Source organism: Pan troglodytes, chromosome 9, assembly GCF_028858775.2.
Source record: "Pan troglodytes isolate AG18354 chromosome 9, NHGRI_mPanTro3-v2.0_pri, whole genome shotgun sequence".
Classification (NCBI taxonomy): Eukaryota; Metazoa; Chordata; class Mammalia; order Primates; family Hominidae; genus Pan; species Pan troglodytes.
In genome coordinates this window covers 125230648-125247472 of record NC_072407.2, presented here as the reverse complement: position 1 = coordinate 125247472, position 16825 = coordinate 125230648, and the positions used below count along the sequence as shown (strand labels likewise).

The following is a 16825-nucleotide window of genomic DNA, read 5'->3' as shown; positions in this document are numbered from 1 at the left end:
CCTCAGCATGATGCTTATAAACCCTTACCTCACAAAATGCTAGCTCTCATTATCACTATCTTTCTTTGTCCACACGTCTGGACCTCTGGCCTGTCAGTCATTCCATCAGCCATTTGGTTAGTTAGCAGGTATGGACAGAGAGCCCCCGCCACATGCCTGCCACTGTTTTAGGAACTAGTAATACAGCACCAGACAAGAAAGAGCTATACCTTTAGGATCTAACATTCTACTGGGGCAAGAGGCACAACAAACATGCAAGCGAAGAAATGAAAATAATTTTAGAAACTGAAAGTACCTGAGAAAATAAAATAGGGTAATGTAGTTGTGGATAGGGTGAGGGGCTGCCCAGATGGTGTGGCCAAGGGAAGCCTCTTGGAGGAGGAACATCGGAGTTAAGACCTGGAGGCACTCACACAAGGTCTGGGGAAGAAAACTCCACACAGAGCAAACCCCAGGCACATAATTCCCGGGACAGGAAAGGCTTGGAGGGGCTGAGGGGCTGAAAGGAGGGAGGGGAGGAGGGAGGGGAATGGCAGGAACTCCAAACAAGCCAGGGATCATGGAGAAGTGACAGCAGAAGCCAAAGGGGCTGCTGCAGCGCAGTGCTGGGGACAGCAGCAAGAAACAAGAGTGTCCGTGGGGCCCCTGGAGAAGGACGTCCGTGAAACTGGGCCAAACCCCAAGTGTGAAATTTGGCAGGGGTTCTGGGTACTGAATGTTCTCCATTGTTGGCCACAGTCAAAAGAAGCCTCGCCGGAAAGCTACAGCATGGCACAGCTCGTCCCTGAACGACACCGTCACTCGCTCTTGGGAAGTCCTGTCCTCATTCAGATTGCTTTATTTCTGAGACCAATCACCTGATCACACATCTGCTGCTAGCATTCGAGCCCTAACACAAGAGTGTGCATGAATATAGGTGATTGTGTTTCAAAAAGGAGGGAGAAGGAGGCCTGAATGCCTCTCAGACTGCATTGTGCCTGGGGCTAGTAGGGTTGCCCCTTGTTCTGTGATGTCACAATGCCCAAACACACGCACCAAGAAGTCATCAAAGACAGCCCAACTCACAGCCCATGAGGGGCCCTGAGTACTGCCTCTGACCTCTCTATGGCAAGCCAAATGGCCATGGGAAGACCCCATGGAGTGTCAGAATGATGCCGTTGAGGGCAAGGATTTTAGACCGGTCATGGATTCTGCCTGTGCACTGGGCTCTACCACTTTCTAGCTATCTGGCTACCAGCAAGTTACCTTAACAGTCTAAGTTTCAACCTCCCCATTCGTGAAATGGAGATAACGTCTTAGTCATAGGGGTTGCAAGTCTACTGCATATTAAGAGTGTAGCACTAAGCCTGGCTCTTCGTAAGTATTCAGTAAGTGTTACTCATTATAATGTATTATTATTATTACTACTACTACTATTTTTTTTTTTTTTGAGATGAAGTCTCGCTCTGTTACCCAGGCTGGAGCGCAGTGGGATGATCTCTGCTCACTGCAGCCTCTGCCTTCTGGGTTCAAGTGATTCTCCTGCCTCAGCCTCGTGAGTAGCTGGGGTTATAGGCATGAGCCAGCACGCCCAGCTTATTTTTGTATTTTTAGTAGAGGCCACATTTCACCATGTTGGCCGGGCTGGTCTTAAACTCCTAACATCAAATGATCCACCCACCTTGGCCTCCCAAAGTGCTAGGATCACAGGCGTGAACCACCGTGCCCAACCTACTACTACCATTTTAAAAGCCTCTACCTATAAAGGATCACAATGCTTTGAAAAGGAAGTGCAGAGGTTGAAGGGTGTCTCAAGGAGGGCAGTGATCAAAACCATACTAAGTATTTGAAAATCAGAAGAAAAGGTTGGGTGAGGGTAGATCCTGGATGAAATAATATTATTAAATAGCTTTTCAAGCATAGACATTGAAGAGCTACAAGCTGGAAAGGGGGCCAAAACTAACTCATTTTTTGGCATACCTTACCATATGCCAAATACCAGACTGCAGAGTTTACATTTGTTATTGCATTCAATCCCCATTGCAACCCTCTGAGGTTGTTATTATCATTCCCACTTCACAGATAAGGAAACAGGCCGAGAGACGCAAGTCAAACAGCAAAGGATGGGCTGCTGTCTGTCTGACTCCAATGCCAATGGTCTTTCCTCTATAACCTAAAGCAATAAAACCCCTGCAACATCTATCTTATTATTACAGAAATTATAAGGTTCAATATACCCCCCCACCACAACCACTAATATTACAGCTGCACAACGGCAGTCCTCACCGAGGAATTAATCCAGCCCAGGGAGACAGACATGTGAGTGGCTAAGTATAATGCTTGAATGATAAAGGCTCTTTGTGTAGCAAGAACAAAACTCTGGCAGAGAACAGAGGAAGAGTGATTCTTTCTGCTGGAATCAGGGAAGGAGTAAAAAAAGCCTGGGGCCTTCTACAGAGGAGGAGAGCCAGGTGCGGCTCCGTAGGGTTAGCTGGTGGAAAGGTCTGGGAAGAGCATTCATGTTGGATGTTGGCTGGGGCAAAGGAAGCCAAGGTATGGAGGTAAGGAGGCAAGTAACCTGATCACATCAATATTTCAGGGTATTACATCTGACAACAGTGTAGAGGATGCAGCAGGGAGAGAATGAAGGCAAAAAGTGAGGTTCTTCCAACTCGTTGCAGTAAGACTGCCTTTGGAATCTGCAGGGCCCTTTTAGTAGGCAGTAAAGGAGGCATTTCAAGGAATCCACTAGGTCTGGTCCTTCAAAGAGCTCACAGTACATGCCCATCTTTCCTGACCTTCCTCCAAGGTCCCTGATGAGGAAACCTGCCGGGGGAAGAGCAGGACCCATCAACCTTCATTCCCACTGCACTGAAAGGCCAGGATGGCTTTGTTAGTACAAGTGCTTTAGAAACAGACTTGTTGGCTGAGACACCAGCATTTCCAGGGCATACAGAAGGGGTTGCATCTAATACATGAGAAGGCCTCAAAAGAGAGCAACAGTCCAGGACCTCCCTCAGGATAGGCTGGGAGAACAAGATGGTCTGGAGCAGGAGAGGAGGCTTAGATCTCTGCCCATTTTCATTCATTTGCAAGTGCACATTGAATGCTTGCTGTGTACCATGGCTTATGTTGGGTGCTGGGCATGCCAAGGTGAAGGAGGTAACGTTGCTACTCTCAAGGTCACAGTCTAGTGTAGAAGATGGAAAAGTAAACAGAAAACATTTACAGAATGGGAAAGGCATAACAATAGAGATTCTCAAGGATCACATAGGAGCAACAACACTCAGGAGATAGAAGAAATATCAGGGACCTTTTTGTAAAGATCCTATGTACTGAGCATGTATTAAGATGCCATATTCTGGGCTGGACATCAATTGTGTTTTGAAGAATGAGTAGCTAGAAAATGAAGAGGTAAATGTTTCAGGCAGAGGAAATAGTATCTGCAGCAAAGGAAAAGAACGTGACATACTGTGGAATCCACAAGTGGCTTATATATATATTTTTTCTTTCTTTTTTTTTTGAGGCAGGATCTTGCTCTGTCACCCAGGCTGGAGTGCAGTGGCATGATCACTGCTCACTGCAGCCTCGAACTACTGGGCTCAAGCAATCCTGCCGCCTCAGCTTCATGAGTAGCTGGGACCACAGGTGCGTGCCACCATGCCTGGCTAATTTTTTAATTTTTTATAGAGACAGAGGTCTCTCTATGTTGCCCAAGCTAGTCTCAAACTCCTAGGCTCAAGTGATCCTCCTGCCTAGCCTCCCAAAGTGCTGGGATTACAGGTGTGAGCCACTGTGCCCAGTCAAGTTTAATAAAGCTTAGGATAGAATGAAGGAACAAACGAGGTAAAGTTTAGAATACAATAGGGAGTGTGGGGGCTGGAGAGGTGGACAGGGGTCCAATCACAATGTATCTTATATGTGATGCTGAAGAGCCTGGAGAGCCATTAAAATATTTTAATAAGAGAGTGACATGATGACATTTTTATTTTTTTTTGAAACAGAGTCTCGCTCTGTTGCCCAGGCTGGAGTGCAGTGGTGCCATCTCAGCTCACTGCAGCCTCCACCTCCCAGATTCAAGCAATTCTCCTGCCTCAGCCTCCCAAGTAGCTAGGATTACAGGCATGTGTCACCACAGCCAGCTAATTTTTGTATTTTCAGTAGAGACGGATTTCACCACGTTGGCCAGGTTCTCAAACTCCTGACCTCAGGTGATCCCCCCACCTCAGCCTCCCAAAGTGCTGGGATTACAGGCATGAGCCACCGCACACAGCCTGACATTTGTATTTTTAAGATCACTCCGGCTACAGTGATATGATCAGATCACATGATATGATATCGAGATATGATGAGAGTATAGTTCAGAAAACAGTCTTGAATTTCAGTTCCAAAACTGTAGTAGTTAGATCAACTACGTGGAATTAATATAGATGAAAACTATTGAGACCCTGAACTAAGAGAGGGGCAGTAGGGATAGAGAGGAGGGAACCTGCTGGAGAGGTATTTGGGAAGGAGAATGAGAATTGGTAGGGCACGGTGACTGTTTGGGGTCAAGAGGAAACAGCAAGAGTCAAGAGGGAACGTCAGAATTTGGGCCTGAGCCAGGTATAAAGGAAGGCAGGAGATGGCTGGATTGGTCTAGGGATTGGGGTTTTGTTGAAGAAGAGCAAAAGATGAGGGTGAATGAGAAACAAAGATAATCAAACAATAATGATGGCCGGCGTGGTGGCTCACACCTGTAATCTCAGCACTTTGAGAAGCTGAGGTGGCAGGATCGCTTGAGCCCAGGAGTTCGAGACCAGCCTGGGCAGCATAGTGAGACCTCATCTCTGCAAATGATATTTAAAAAAAATTTTTTTAATATAATGATGAAGTAATATATTTTGTTTTCTAGACTGATTGGAGAAGGAAATTGAGAAAGAAGTAGATTGAGAGATGACTACAAATGGAGAGGCAACATGGCCAGAGATCTTATTAAAATTAGGGAATAGGCACAGTAAAAGCAAAGAGGTTGGAGACATGGAAGGATAAGACACGTGGTCAGAGTGTGCATATTGAGTTAAAGGTTCTGGAGATGAAACCATTTCAGATGAGGACAAAATCAGGGTGTGGTCATAGGTGTGAGTGGCTGAAGTAGAATGGCTGTGAGTGTCACTCTGAAGCTTGACTGTTGGACACGTCATCCTCATAGACACAGAAGTCAGGATGACGGTAGGTCTTGGGGTGAAGGGGAGGACCTGGAGCCAGGCCCTAAACTCTTCCATGAGCCAGGAAAATGACACTTATAAGAAAGAATATGGCAGGAGAATGTGGGTTTCAAAGGAGCAATGTTTATCTTAGGACTGGAACAGTGTACGGCTTGGAAGCAGAACTGGGAAACTTTAAAGTTGTTTGTCGGGGCTACTTCTCTGGCTGGCACTGGGGATGGGAGAATGAGCCACCCTCAGAAGAGACAAAGCAGGTGAAGCAGTGCCCTCATGTAAGAGTGAGTTTCCATTCAAATCAGGAAGAGAGTGCGGGATTCCAGGATGCCCTTGTGTAAGAGTGAGTTTCCATTCAAATCAGGAAGAGGGTGCGGGATTCCAGGAAGAACTGGAGGATGCAGGGGCATTTATTTACTCTGGTGTAGTGTTCCAGAGGTCCTGCAGGAGACAAAGAATGAGTTAGGGAAGAGGCAGCCCATGGAGAATGAAGACAAGAGTACTGCTTGGTGGTGCTTGCGACCCTTGCCACTGCCACCTTCACAATCATCCTCATCTCCCCTCCCTTGCTCCACATCCAATTGGCAACCAAGCCCTGTTGACTTTGAAATCAAAGTAAGTAGCTTTCTAGGCTCTTCCTGTCCTTTCCCCACTGCCCATGCCTGAAAGCTCCCATGGTCTCCTATGTGAAGCACTGCAAAGACATCTTGTTTGGCCTCTGTCTCCTGCCTCAGTTATCCTTCCCCAGGCTGCCTCCACCCTACTCCCACCTTCCTCCATGCAGCTGATAGAAGGTTCTTTTTTATCCACAAACCTGATCCCATCATTCCACCACTCAGCATTCCTTGATGGCCCCTCAGTCTTCATCATGATGCAATCTGTTCTATTGGCATGGCATCCAGAGTCCATCAGAATTAGGGACAGATAGTTGGGGAAAGATAATCTGATGTTAGACAGATAATGGCTGCTCTGTCTAATGGCATCTTCTACTACTCCCCCTTCAGAATGTTATGCCCTGGTAGTACTCAGTTATTCCCAGCTCTCAGAACATGTTACTAAGTCCTGTCATGCATCCAGATTTTGCACATTCCAGTCCACCTGCCTACATGTTATTCCCACTTACTACACCTTGCCCCTGACAGAATCCACTCAAATGCTTCTTCCTCTGTGGGCTCGGCCTTCACTCCTCTGGACAGCTTAGGTGATCTTTTTCTTGAGCTCTGCCCACACATTGCGTGACATGCCATGAGAACAAGTATGTACTGCACTAAATATGTGACTATTTCTCTACCACTTGACAGTAAGCTCTTTTGATTTTATTTATTTATTTTTGAGAGAGAGTTTTGCTCTTGTCGCCCCAGCTGGAGTGCAATGGCGGGATCTCGGCTCACTGCAACCTCCACCTCCTGGGTTCAAGCGATTCTCGAACCTGCCTCGGCCTCCCTAGTAGCTGGGATTACAGGTGCCAGCCACCATGCCCAGCTAATTTTTGTATTTTTAGTAGAGACGGGGTTTCACCGTGTTGGTCAGGCTAGTCTTGAACTCCTGACCTTAGGTGATCCTCCTGCCTCGGCCTCCCAAAGTGCTGGGATTACGTGTGTGAGCCACTGCACCCAGCCAACAATAAGCTCTTTTTAGAAGAAAACACTGTTTTTCATGCCTATCTTGACCACCTATCACATTATCTAGCACACAGTAGGTGCAAACTATTTACAGAATTTATGATTGACTTAGTAGATGTGTGTTTAGGGAAAGGATATTCAGTCATCTAAGGCATGATGTAAAGAATTAAGCTCCAGGTTTCAAAGGAAGCTCTTGTATGAGCCATTTGGAAGCTCATAGACTATGTCTGTTGCATCTCCAGACCTCTCATTTTCAGGGCCAGCACAATATTTTTTTGTATGATGAGGGCTTAATAAATATGGAAGAAAGACAAAGTCCCTGCCCTCAGAAAGGATCCAGTAGACCAAGGAATATTTCTACAACCATGCCACTCCCACTCCCTTGCTTCCTCAGTTATCCCTAAGAAGTCCTAGGATTCCAATCACTTGTTCTTTCATCAATTTATTTAGCAAAGTTGTTGTAGGTCAAGTGCTATGTTCTGCTTTTTAATTGGAAACTTCTGGAAGGGCAACACTGTGGTTAGTTTGAGTTGTGTGTATTACGCAAGCAGAGCATTCCATAGGAATAGACTCTTTTTCTCAAAGCATGTGACACCCAAGACCTTGGGGTCCCTGTGAGTTTTTCCTACCCCTGCCTGGCAGACTATTCCAGCTCACCAGGCTTCCTCCACTCTCTGGAGTCCCGTTGTACTTGAGTCAGAACCAGACAGTTGGCATTAATTGCTCTCTAATTGTTTCAAGTGTGCTATTTTTATCTCCCCAGTACTCTGCACTCTCCTTGCAAAGGGGCCTGGTCTTTTGGTTTCACATTGTCATTGTGTCCCAGTGCTCAGTAAAAGCTTGCCGATTGATTTTTCTATGCACTGTAATTATTTCCAAGGCTGCCATACGATAGAGGTTTTTGTTTGGTTGTTTTTTTTTTTTTTTTTTTTTTTTTGAGATAGGGTCTCACTGTCACACAGGCTGGAGTGAAGCAGCCTGATCATAGCTCACTGCAGTGACTTCCCGGGCTTCAAGGGATTCTCCTACCTCAGCCTCCCAAGGAGCTGGGAAGTCAAGGAGTGATTCCAGCTAATTTTAAAAATTTTTTATTGTAGAGACTGGGCCTTGCATGTTGCTCAGGCCAGTCTCAAACTCCTGGGCTCCAGGCCTCCTCCCCTTGGCCTCCCAAAGTGCTGGGATTACAGGCATTCATCTCCTGGCCTGATGGAACTCTGTTGCTACTTCTACCCCTGCAATCCCCCTCCCCACTTTCAGAACTCACTGTTTTTTCTGTTGGTATCCAGCATGTTCTCATCTCAAAACTTCTCTGTTCTCTTTTCTCCAAAAGCAAATCTTATTTCATGTACTGTCAATGCTCCCGAGCTTCTCTCTCTCGCTTTTTTTTTTTTTTTTTTTTTTTTTTTGCTAGTCCTCCTGCATAAGGGCTCTCTTGGCAAGAAATGTTATTCTTATCAACCGCTTCATGATCTATTTTTACATCTCCACGCAACTTATTAAATGCTTGTAGGACCTGCTGGGGTAAAGGAAGCCTTCACTTTGATTGAATTTCCCTGTTTTCAGCTTAATATTGAGGGAAAGACTGAGCTGAGGCAAGATCAACCAGGAAGAGAGAGACTTCTTTATGGAACGGTGAGCATAGAGTGCTCAGAAGTGAATGGTGAAGAAAGGGCCTGGGGAAGAATGCACCGGCCTGGCTCCCAGCTCCTTTCGACTTGGTCTCAGAGAAAAAGGCCATAAGATGTTAGGGACAGCTTAGAGGTTTGCTTAAGAAGTGCTTCTTAGAGTTCAGAGAGCTACCAAAGATTTTCTAAGAATTGCCATTATGCTTCTCCAGATGGTCTGAAATGACCCTGTTTACCCTGAAATTTGACTGAATCAAAAGATTTGATAGATCTGGTGGGGCTGCAGAGATGGTTTTGTCCAACCTCCCCCAGGGTGTGATCTCTCAGACAGGCTCTAAGTGAGCCATTCTGGTGACTGGGAGCCCACACATTCACAAGGCCCTATTATTATTAGGGAAAGGGTGGTGGTGGTGATAATTAATCTCCAAATCAATTCAGCCACATTTATTGGTTGCCTAGAATGGTGGTAGCAGAGCATCAAGGTTGAGAGGCTTAGCTTTAAATTGGGTTTGAATCACAGCGGCAGCATTTCCGGTCAGACTCCAGGCAGGTTACTCAAACTAAGTCTCAGTTTTTGCATAGATAAACGGATATAACTGCTCCCACTTCATGATGTTATGATGAGGATTATGTGAGACATAGACAGCACTTAGCATAATGCCTGGTTCATGATAAGTGCTCAGCAACTGGTAACTCATAATAATATGATTATCCTGGGCGCAACCTCCTTCTTTACCAGGACCCCGTCCCAACGCTCAGCCCACTCCTTTGAGGACCCTGGACAAAGTAATCTAGCATAGCCCCCTTTCAAAGAGTGCCACCCTTTAGTTTTCCATTTCCCTCTCATCCCTTTCCATCCTTCTCCTCCATCCCTCATCAAAAAATACTCTCTTCAATCTCTTGAACCTGGGAGGCAGAGGTTGCTGTGAGCCGGGATCATGCCAATGTGCTCCAGCCTGGGTGAGAGAGTAAGACTCCATCTCAAAAATAAATAAATAAATAAATAAAAATAAAATACTCTCTTTCTTGAAGCTTCCCTTCCTAGATCAGGACTTCTACTTAATCTGGTGGAATATTTCTTGCCAGGCTGCCAGCCTGCCAGCTGAATGCTGCCATTCTCCTCTCTCCACCCAGATAATGTAATTATTTTAATGGGGGCTTTTTAGAAAAACATGTGATACTCTCGAACCCCACTGGGGATCTTGTGAATTTTTCCAGGGATTTAGAAAGGAGGACACAGTGTGACCCCAGCCCTTGCAATCCTGTCTTGGTGCAGTAGAATTGACCTGGCCTTTTTTGTGGAGATAGGCCAACCCTGTCCAACAAAATACCCGCACCATAAGATATTTTCCTTCTCTTGCCAATCCATATTGTGATCTGGGTCATTTGTCAGATCAGTTTGGTGACAGACAATGTAGTGCAGGTGTAAGAAGCAAATGATCTGAAGATAGAAATCCTGAGATTCAAATGATGCCTCCGTATTTTCTATTACATACCTTAGACAAGTTATTCAACCTTGCTAAGAGAGCTTTTGCTTCCTCATCTGCAATTTGGAGTGACATAAATGGTTTCTTATAGGGTTGCTGTGACGATTCAAAGAGATCATGTAAGAAAAACACCCAGCACGGTGCCTGACACATAGTAATTGTTCCATAGACGGTGTGTTCATTGTACTAAAAGAGTGGTAGTCAGTGATGATGTTGCTCCCTTACTGGGACACCCATTGCTTTTTTGTCCCTGCCTTGTGAGTACCTGGTACTCTTTTTCGTACCCATCACTCAAAGCTCAGTTCATGCCAACTTAGTCTTGAACCTGAATTAATCTGCACACAGCCTCATCAAAGCACTTCAGTTTACTGTATCTTCATCAGCAAAGCTGGGCCCAGAAGCCCTTAAGAACCTGGCAAAGTTCCTTCTGGCTGGCTTGGCACAGCAGGAAAACAGCAGTGTCAACTGCTTATTTCCTGCAAAGGCGGCAGACTCTGCCTTTCACAGTGCACAGCAGACAGACACCACACACTCAGACAAGTTCCCAATTAACCACACACAATCAATGTCTCTCAAAAGTGCATACGTTATGCTCTGCCCAACTAATTAACTGCACTAAACATTCCAGGGTTAAAGGTAGGGCATGGGTTATCAAAAAGCGTTTGAGAACCAGACCAGGTTCAGGGCTGAGAAGACCCGAAAGTTCTGCTCTAGTTCACCACCAAGCTGAATGGGATCTTAATGCCGCTTTCTACAAGCAGGGGCGTTGCTGGAGACTCTCTACCTCTTGAGCTTGTTAGAACTTGGGCAATCGTAATGACCTATAGGAAAGTGCTGTGAGAGGTATAACAACTACACAAATGCACACTATGATTTCTCCTGGCCTTTGCTGTGACTGTTGTTTTTCCTTCCTGTGGCAGGAAAGGTGGTCAATCTTAAGCAAACGTGATGTATGCATGTGCCTTCTAAGGTGTGACCTTTACACACATAATCTCATGAGATCCTCATGACCCCCTGTACCCATGAGGAAAATAAACCTCCTGAGATGGGCCCCCGAGGGGGTCACACAGATGATGGCTGAGCCACAATTTGAATCCATGTTAATCTCACTTTAAAAATCTCAAGATCCATTCTCCTCCGTATCTCATGCAAAATATCATTCTTCTTGCATAGCCCCTTTCAGAGAGTGGCACCCTTTAGTTTCCCATTTCCCTCTCATCCCTCTCCATCCTTCTCCTCCATCCCTTATCTTGCCCTCATTAAAAAATACTCTCTTCAATGGCTTGAACCCAGGAGGCAGAGGTTGAAGTGAGCCGGGATCGTGCCAGTGCACTCCAGCCTGGGTGACAGAGTAAGACTCCATCTCAAAAAAAAAAAACAAAAAACAATAACAACAAAAAACTCTCTTCCCTGAAGCTTCCCTTCCTAGACCAGTGACTTCTGTTCAATCTGATGGAATATTCCTTGCCAGTCTGCCAGCTGAATGCTGCAATTCTCCTCTGCCTGCCAGGTAATATATTTATTTTAATGGGAGCTTTTTGGAAAAACATGTGATTCTCTCGAACCCCACTGGGGATTATCCACTTGCTTCATCTCCACTGGGAGTTGCCCAGAGCAACCATGCTGATGTACATGAGGGTGCTCGCAAGAGTGACACCAGGAGGTTCCACTAGGTGACGTTTCTTCAAGGAGGTTACCGCAGAACAGGGTTAGAAGGTAGAGGGTACAGTAAGGAGTGGTTGGGAGATCCTGTGGGCAAAAACAGGATCGAATAAATTATCATGTGCAGTAGCTAGAGAACTAGCTTTACTTGGATACAACAGAGGAACCAGGGAAAACACAAGTCCCTTCTCTTGGAAAGCCTACACTCTCTCCCTTCCCGGTTCTCTATGCAAAGCCCTCCTGGTCAGAAAGGCAGCTGTTGGGGCTACGAGTCACAGGTGGCTACTAAGAGGTGATGTTTGATCTACCTCTAGGTTCCAGGCAGGGAAGGGGTGGTGGACAGGGCCTGATCTGAGAGTTTTGTCATGGAATCACTTGCAAGAGGAGCTTGATGCCACATTATCACCCTCAGGAGTTATCTTCTAAGACAGCAGCAGAGATAATGACTACGAGGCGCTGTGTTGCAGCATATGAAGTATGCCTGGCACCGAAGCCGCACCTCGCTTTGCATACACACACACACACACACACCTCTACAGAAATTGGGAGCAGGTGGACAGTGGTTCATTATTGCTAGACACCACAGAGAGAGACAAAAGTCCAGAAAAAATGATGCTACGCTTTATAAATTTAGCAAGACACCGGTGCCTCTGCTTCCTGTCTGCCTGCTGCAGCATTGCCCAAGCCCTCCTGGCCTCCTTTCTCACTCACACCTGCAGTCTGCAGTGAGGCCCTTCAAGAGATGCCTGCTCTGTGAGGTTATTTAAGTCAGGAAGCATTAATCTGAAGAAATGCTTTGAAGCAAAGACCTGGATGTTCAAGTCCTCCCACTTGCTGGAGTTGCTGTTACCTTAAAGATTTAATTAAAAGTGATTCAAAAATCTCTATCCCCTCTGCAGCGGAAAAGGCGTCCTCCTGACAATATCACCGCAGTCTCTCAGTCCCTAGATCCTACCTGTGCTGAATTCTTTCTCTCTCTCCTGTTCCCTCCAGAATTTGCTCTCACCTTTCCTGAACGAATCACCCCCACTGGACACCCCCACATCTTGTCATCTCGTCACTCCCTAATTGCTGCCACCTCCAGGCTCTGTGTTAAGCAGACATTTCTGAAGGGACGGGCAACAGACAGAAGTAACATCATCCTGCTGCTCAGTAAATGACTTCAGACTGAATATTACGCATTCCAGTTTTTAAATTCCCCTTGAGTCAGTTCTGCCACCAGAGGGGTTTTACTGACTTCCTTTCTGATTGGCTTAGTCACTAACTCCTCGCAATGCCTCTGGCCCTTTCCCCCCAACCTCTCTTCCATTCCTTGCTAGTCAGATCGCCCCATCCCCTAAAATTCCTATATCTTTTTAGGCAGAGAGATTTAACTACCTCTTACGCGTTGCCAGCCATGCCCTAAGGCTTAAGGGACATCTTTTCACAATTCAGCAAGGCGTTTTGCTAAACCTGTGCGGTTTAATACTTTAAATGTAATAAAAATTAAATACAATTTAAAATTCAATTCTCTGATCACCCTCGCCATATTTCACGTGCTCAATGGTCACCTATGGCTAGGGACCGCTGTGCTGGATAGTGTAGACAGCAGAGTTCTACTGGACAGCTAAACCCAAATTCATTTCTTCCGTAAGGGACTGTCACTGGCTATTCACTGACATTTTTTCCTGCCTACTTCCTTAATGTGGATTGAGCCCTTACGCTGTGTAAGGCACTTTTCCCGCGTTGTCGCCCGGCAGCCGCCTAACAGTTCTCTAAAGCGGGCAGCGCTCTCCGCCTGGCTCAGGGGAGGAGCCCGAAGTCCGCAGCCGGAGCCGCGATGGTGTCCCCTCCACCAAGCCAGAAGCCCGGGCCGTGACAGTGTATCACACAAGGCAAGGAGCAAGGAGGGAATGGCTTCGTCAACCACGTGTCATGTGATCGTTCCATTAAACTTGAGGAGGGGTTTTCTTAGTCGCAACGGTTCAGTCCCCAAAGTGAGGTCACTGTAAAGGAAGCTCAAAGACTTTTTTTCCAGAGGATGGAATGCACGCTTTGCTGGGATGGACGCCGCCGCTTCCGGCGGCTGGTAAGGCCCAAACGCGTGTGGAGGGAGAGGGCTTCTTTGAGGGCAACCAGCAGTAAAAGGAGGCAGGCGGCGAAAGTGCTCCGAATTCCTCCCACGCCGCTCCTGCTCTCCGCACTGCAGCGCAGCCAGCCAGGCCGCCGCCGCCCCTGCTGCCTGGGAGAGCCGGCGCTTGGGCAGGTGGGGACGCCCCTGACCCGCGTCGCTCGGCGCCCGGGGGGAGGCCGGGTTGGGCGACCGCGCCACCTGCTGGCCTCTTCCCGTGCTGCCGCCTGCCCCTGGGCGCCTCCGTCCCTGCCCGCAGCGCCACAGCACACGGGGAAGTCGTTAGATGCAGGTTCTTGGGCCTCACCCCAGGCTTCCTGAACCAAAAACTCTCTGGGTGGGTCTTGGCAGTCGAGTCTGAACAGGACCCTCGGGTGATCCTGATGCACGCTAAAGCTTGGACATCAATGATGTGGAAATCACCCAACTCCACCATTTATTCATTAAGTCAAGTTTTTCTTTTGTTTTGTTTTGTTCAGAAAGAATCAGATAGGAGCAATCAGGGTGTTGCAAGTCCTGATTACACAGAGACGTTAGTCACATTTCATGCACCTCCAGTCATCATGTTCTATCTGCCCTCCAAACGGAGGAACAGGGAAGGGTTATCCCACCTGACAGTTCAGTAAGTCAAGTATTAATGACTTTAATTTCCAAACAATATGGAAATAAAGGAAGCAAAACGGACATGATCCCTCCCCCACTCCCTCCCCAGCACACAGTCAGAATGTAGAATGGCTTACGTTATCGTCACATTTCTGTGCAATAGGAAAGGGAAACATTACAATTACCCTTATTTTACAGACAGGAAGCTAGCCTGGAATCACACATGTGGTAAACAACTAGGTCAAGTTCAAAGCTTAGGGGTTTTTGTTTGTTTGTTTTTAAGACTGACAGGAGCACCAATCTCAGGTCATCTGCATGTCAAATCAATCAATCAATGTCAAACCAGATTAATCTTCATGTCAAAGGCTGAACGTATTTACCAAACTACACACCACCAACTTTTCCAGATTGACTTGTGGTTTTAGAGTGAAGAAGGGAGAGGAGAAATCTCTCCAAATCAAGACAACTCCCTCTCCCTCATATCAGACTGAAACTTCTTATACTGCCTTAAAATTGCTGGCATCATTCCTGAAAGCTAGCATTTAGGCTTCCTTTCCAATTATTATCCTACTGTAACACTTGCCTAGCTGTTCCCTCTCCATCCTTTTCAATGACGATATAGGACATTATGGTGCAGGCTGTGATGGGGCAGGCAGGGAAGTGTTAAACATACGGCGTGGGTGCTGCTCGAGCGGCACAGATTTAGGGACTCTCAGGAAGGTAGGAATTTAACTCGAACTGCCTACTTGGGTATTGAGAGGGGAAGACAATGGATCCAAATAGAAGCAGGAAAATGCTGAAGAGGAGAGATAGGAACAGAAGACAGACTTGGTCTCCTGTTTCATAATTTAGCAGCTTTGAGCACCAGATAGGCTGTTTATTAACAGCACCCAGTGGGAGCACCTGTATGTGCAGGGCATTGGGTCAGGTCCCTGCCTTCAAGGGACATGCTACTTTGCAGGCATGTAGAGATGAATGGCTTAAACATACGTGGTATTTCTGTGTTTAAAATTCCCTTGGCCATAAAAATATATATATATTTTTAGACAGAGTCTTATTCCGTCACCCAGGCTGGAATTCAGTGGTGCAGTCTTGGCTCACTGCAACCTCTGCTTCCCAAGATCAAGCAGTTCTTGTGCCTCAGTCTCCCAAGTAGCTGGGATTAGAGGCACATACAACCACACACAGTGAATTTTTGTATTTTTAGTAGACAGGGTTTCACCACATTGGCCAGGCTGGTCTCGAACTCCTGGCCTCAAGTGATCTGCCTGCCTCAGCCTCCCAAAGTACTGGTGTCACAGGATCCTTAGGGTGTCGCTTTTCCAACCGGAAACCTCTGTGGCTGGGGGCATCTGTGCCCGAGTTTTGCTTGGGGCCACTGGGCTCGTTTCACCCACTCAGCCCTGCAAGCTGTGCTTGGCTCACATTACCAGCTTGGATCCCATGCCTGCCAAGGGCAAGTCAGGTGCAGAACAGCAAGGGGTGTGTGAGCAAGCACAGGGTCTTGCCACTGCGCACAGCCAGGCATGCCAGCTGCAGCAGGGTGAGCAGCTCCGGGAGCCAGCACAGGCACCAGCTCCCCGCAAGGCTGCAGCTGGACCAGGCGTACCACAAGCAGCTTCCACTGTGGGCACCAGGGAACATGGTGGCACCCAGAAGCTTGGAGATGCCAGGAACCACAAAGCCCCAAAGATGGTGTCATAGCCTTTGCTCAGGGAGCCGCTAGATCCAGGTTCCCCAAAGAATGGCAGCTCTTCTCTCCTTCTCATCGCCTGCAATGTGGTGAACTGGGGTGGGGGAGAAGGAGGAGTGTGTTTTGGCCCTTTGTGTTACAGCTCTTTCAGTTCTGAAGCGTCTTGAGTTCTTGTCCTGCATCCAGGAAGAATGAGAAACATAAAACTAGAGGGTGAGCAAGGTGGAGAGGAGCTTCACTGAGTGACAGAACAGCTCTCAGAAGACCTGAAGTGGGTAGCTCCTTTCCACAGGCAGGTCATCCTGACCAGTCCAGGAGAACTTAAGTTGGTAGCTCCTTCCTACAGCTGGTAGTCCCGATGTCTCTGTGAGTCTGGCTGAGTCTGGGGGTTTTTATGGGCCTCAGAAGGGAGGAAGTGCCTGCTGATTGGTCCATGAACAGCCATGTGTGGACCAGAAAAAGGACCATAAATTCTCACTCTGTTCCATGGACTCCACCCAGACCTGACACTCCCACCCCCAGGCTTCAGGCCATCTGGGGCGTGAGGGTGGGTCTTCACTGGGGGCCGGCCCCTTTCCACCCAGGAGCCTGTCTGCCTCCTGCTGCTGTCTACGTGTCATCTGCAGCACCCAGGTTGTTCATGCCAAGGGGTGCCTGCAGGCCTGTGCTGAGCCACCCTTGGCCCCTTCTTGGCCTCCCTCCTGTGCTCATCAGTGCCCAAAGTCTGGAGGGGGCTGAGGCAGCTGGGGGCTGGTGTGTCAGTGCCACCCTGAGTGTGCACACACCCAGACAGGTCACAGCAGCGCCTGGGCTTAGCCACAACTTTGCTCCACCCCGGAGCAG

General features: G+C 47.4%; 1 long non-coding RNA gene and 1 other non-coding gene across 4 annotated transcripts; one reads left to right on the top strand and one right to left on the bottom strand.

Annotated features, from left to right (window-relative positions):
- The first annotated feature begins 1017 nt into the window (after positions 1-1017).
- Positions 1018-13083, top strand: LOC104001361 (uncharacterized). 3 transcript variants are annotated; one of them, XR_008538169.1, is made up of 3 exons: positions 1018-1367; positions 11331-11424; positions 11891-12463. It is a non-coding gene; the product is annotated as an uncharacterized LOC104001361 (long non-coding RNA). The 3 variants fall into 3 exon arrangements; XR_001707601.2 differs by lacking the exon at positions 11891-12463 and adding an exon at positions 12570-13083 and having other exon boundaries at positions 1019-1367; XR_673133.4 differs by having other exon boundaries at positions 1019-1367; positions 11989-13083.
- Positions 13084-14170: 1087 nt separating this feature from the next.
- Positions 14171-14304, bottom strand: LOC112204883 (U8 small nucleolar RNA). The gene has a single exon (XR_002938629.1). It is a non-coding gene; the product is annotated as a U8 small nucleolar RNA (small nucleolar RNA).
- Between the last annotated feature and the right edge of the window lie 2521 nt (positions 14305-16825).